Here is a 4,304-nt window from a genome sequence, read left to right on the forward strand (position 1 = left end):
ACACTTTTATTCTTACAAACTCCCCATCTTGAGGGGAAATATCCTTATTGACTCCTCATATGGTTTATCTCCTCAGGACTCACATATCATAAACATTGAAGGGGTTCTGATAGCTCTGCTGTTTATGTTTCTGTGAGGTGGATGACCGCTGTACAATGGGTATTAAACTTAGTGAGAGAGAGAAAAGTGCATGGCCTGACTTGCTCCCCACCTTGTAAGGTGTATGCCACATGTAGGGGATTTACTATAATACAATCTTCGGTGCACCATCGCTTCTCAAAGCACATTGATGATTGATGTTGTTCGTGAGTCATGCTGCAGCTCCCGCTTTTCCATCTTCCCTCGGCTTCGGTCGTGGCCGGTATCGTCCTGACAATCGTGAGGATCCATAACATGGTCTATGGGAAACAAGATCAGTGCAGTATTTACTCTTTGGCAGTTTTTAACTGATTAATGTGAAACCGCTTCTTGTACCTAACGCCCTTTTTCCCCGGTAACTGAATCAAATAAACCGCAGGATTCAATCGCTCTATAATCGTATACAGTTCCTACCACCTGGGCTCAAAGGCAGCTTCTTTTTCCCATAATTTGGAATCATTACTGAGTCTCCCATCTGGTATACAAAGGGACGGACTTTCTTCTCAAAGTACCTTTCAATTTGTCTTTTTGACTTCCCCAATTTGGTGGCCACAAATCGATCTGATCGGTGTAATCTACCACTTGTTCCAGCCACTTGGAACTACATGGTTTCATTGTCAGGGGACTCATCCCTGTTAGTGTTAGCTGGCCTGGTGTTCTCATGAGCCTCCCCATCCTGGCCTGATATGGGGAGACCTCTATTGTTCTATGAGGTGTGGACCTCATTGCCATTAAGCACATTGGCAGCATGTTAGTCCATTGAGTGGGGTGGTCTGCATACAATTTTTTTAACATTAACTTGAGGGTCCTGTTCCCCCTTTCGACCCCTCCAGATGACTGGGGGGTGGTGAGCAATATGTAATTTGTGTTTTATCCCCAACATTTCCTGCAGGTGAGTAAAAATTTAACCGGTAAAGTGTGAACCTTGATCGCTGTCCACTTGTACTGGCACCCCCATCTACAAAACACATGATTCAATCATGTTTTGGCTGCTGTGATTGCGGTGTTGGAGCAGCAGGGAAATGCTTCGATCCATTTAGTGAATTGTGCTCAGAAGGGCATACTGAAAATTGCCTTGCGTCTGTGGATGTAGCCCAATGAAGTCTATCTGGAGGTGAGTCCATGGCCCTTGAGGTGGGGGTGCACTTTGAAGCAAGGCTCTGTTAGTGCATGCGGGAGGATTGTGTTGCAGGCATGGTAGGCATCGTGTCACGTATTGGTCGATTGTTTCCCTCATGGAAGGCCACCAAGTTGTGGATGCTACCTTACAGAAGGTTACCAGGGCCAAATAGTGCCCTGCTGTGGGGTGGGAGTGAAAGAGGGAGAGCAGTTCCTGGCCCACCTCTGGTGGAACACAGTGGCTAGTATGGTATTGGGAGCTCAGGCTGTTGGTTGAGGAAGGGGTTTGTCTTCCTCGTGCCAGGTGCTTACAACAGCATATGACCAGTATTGCTGCAGCAGGGATTTTAAATTTAGGAGATCTGTTGGGGACGCCTTGCTAACAGCATTGCAGGGCTCAACAACTATATCCTCTATCTCCCCATCAATCACAGTGTCCTTGGCTGCTCTGTCTGCTCTGGAATTTCCCTCACTACGTAGACCCCCTTTTCTATGGGCTGCTACCTTTCCTATGGAGCAAGGCTGAGATCGCTGTTTAAGATATGACCAGAGCAGGCGTAACCAGAGCCAATGGACCAGGGCCTTACCGTCTATCGTATGATTGTCATTTTTGTGGTATAGGGGCAAGGAGAGCATGGTGTTTATAGCATAGGCACTATTGGACCAAATATTCATGGGCCTATCTGAGGTCTCCTTTACAGCAGTTAGAAGTGCGGCGATTTCTGCATATTGTGAAGACTGTCTGTTATATCTTCGCTGGATGGTTCTTTCTGGCAATACCACAGCATACCCGGTGTGAGGGGATCCCTCAATGTGATATGAGGGCCCATGGATATAGACATCTGGGGCACCCTGTATGGGCTCTTTCTGCACAGGATGAGTCTCAAAGTTAATCAGGGGTAACTGACATTCATGCGGGTCCCCCTCCTAGATCAGAAATTGTGGCAGCAATATGGTGGGTTTTGAAATGGTATCAATGTCTCTTTCCATAAATTCCAATGTTCATTTGCTGAGGCGCTGCGAGGAAATCAGCGAATCTCCAAGTTTCATCAGTAGTTTCAGAGTTGTGTGTCCGCTGTGCAGGATTGTAGCCTGTAACTCAGTAATAAAGGTAAAGTTATGTACTGACCAGAAGACGGCCAGTAGGTGGCGCTCGCATGCGGTATACGTCTTTTCTGCCCCCTGCAGGATTCGAGACGCATATGCAATGGACTGTAATCGATCAGCTCGCGCTTGGCACAGAAATGCAGTGGGGCTTTGTTCTGGGGCACCGACCTCCAAATGGAAGGGCTGCGTGGGATTAGGAGGGATCAGACATGCGGCCTGTATCACTGCAGTTTTTAATTTAGCCACGGACTGGGTGTGAGCATCAGTCCATGCCAGATGTATATCATCACCCTGCAGTTTTATTAAATCATACACGGGCTTTGCACACTCTGCAAAGCCTGGGATAAAGTTCCTTTGGTACCCCACAAAACCCAAGAATGATCGTAGGGCTGTTTTGGAAGTGGGTAATGGCAGTCGCTGTATTATCTCCACCTTGTGAGAGTCGGGGGATAATCCCTCTGGAGAAATGGACACTCCTAGAAAGGTGACCCGCTCTTTTACTAATTGAGCCTTACGGGAATTCACCTTTAGCCTGCTTGAGCCAACAATGCCAAAAGTTCGTGCAAAAGGGACAGATGCTCCTCCATGCTGTCGGTTGCCAGTAGTAGGTCGCCTACGTACTACAGCAAGCAGGTAGGGCGGGAAAAGTCTTTAAAAATTGCAGCCATTCTTTTGTGGAATATCGTAGGGGCATTGTGGAACCCCTGAGGCAAGCATGTCCAGGTGTAGTTCTGGTCCCCAATTGTGAACGCAAATTTGTACTGGTCTTCCCTCTTAACAGGGATATTCCAGAATCCATTGGCAATGTCGAAGGTCGAGAAGTACTTGAAACCAGCAGGAATTTGAGATAATATGGTGGGAGTTTCTCTTACTACCAGTGAGCAGGCTGGTGTTACAGAATTTAACTTTCTGTAATCAATAGTCAGTCGCCAGCTGCTATCAGGCTTTTTAACCGGCCATGTGGGTGAATTGATCGTGAAAGTGCCTGCCCTAAGAACACACTGCTTGACTCGGGATTTTATGGTGTCTCGGGTGTAAGGGTGACTCTCCCTTGGGATGGGGTACTGTTTAGTGAATCAGTAGGGGAGGTCCCTCAATAGATTCTTCGCCTGCCATTTTTCCACAGTCATGCTTGCATGTGGCAAACACCGCTAGGTGTTCCTGAATTAGTTTTGCCACAGCTTCATTTTTGCTCCCCGGAGGGTCATACTCAGATGGCTTTATAATAGTAAAAGCAGAGTGAGCATCTGAAATTTCTATCACTCCTGCCTTATCTTTTTTTTTTTGAAATTCGTAGCCAATCGTTCCAATTCTTTGTCAAATCACAAACGCCAGAAGTCACCTTGCACACGCCAAGGATCACTCTGCGCCAATGCTCTTAGCCAAAAGGCCTAGAGCCACTGCACCGTTCCTGGAAGTACTGCAATACCAGGTTCGTGCCATGGAGGTGGATGGGTCAGGTCCCCCACACACCTCCGTGGAGGTGGATGGGTCAAGCCACCCCACCCACCTCCTGTTTCCAAAAAAGCAAGCATATACCTTCCTGATCCAGGGAGAACCACCCGGAGGTCATGGTGGCTGGTCAGGTCAGTTACGCATGATCTTAGCCAAAAGGCCGAGAAGGCACTCCTGCCTTATCTCTCAATCCCATCCTAACATAGGCCTGATTATAATCTATCACCGCGCCATACTGATCCAACACATCAGTCCCTACAATTCCTCTTCCGGCGGGGGTGGTCAACAGCATCGGAGCTGGAACCTTACAGGTGAGGCCTCCCAACTGAAGTTCAGTGGCCTTCCCTGTATACGCGGTGGTTGTATAAATGTCAAACGCTTTAAGGGTCATACAACCCTTGTCCGCCGCAGCATGGCGTTCAGGGTATGGGGTGTGGATGATGGTAATGGCTGAGCCAGTATCGATAAGCATAATCTGCTGCCTG

At 47.9% G+C, this 4,304-nt stretch overlaps 1 pseudogene; it reads right to left on the reverse strand.

The window, feature by feature from the left end:
• Positions 1–3,759: 3,759 nt before the first annotated feature.
• LOC139263582 (U2 spliceosomal RNA) lies at positions 3,760–3,991 on the reverse strand (annotated as a pseudogene).
• Between the last annotated feature and the right edge of the window lie 313 nt (positions 3,992–4,304).

This window comes from Pristiophorus japonicus, chromosome 4 (assembly GCF_044704955.1).
Source record: "Pristiophorus japonicus isolate sPriJap1 chromosome 4, sPriJap1.hap1, whole genome shotgun sequence".
NCBI classification, from domain to species: Eukaryota; Metazoa; Chordata; class Chondrichthyes; family Pristiophoridae; genus Pristiophorus; species Pristiophorus japonicus.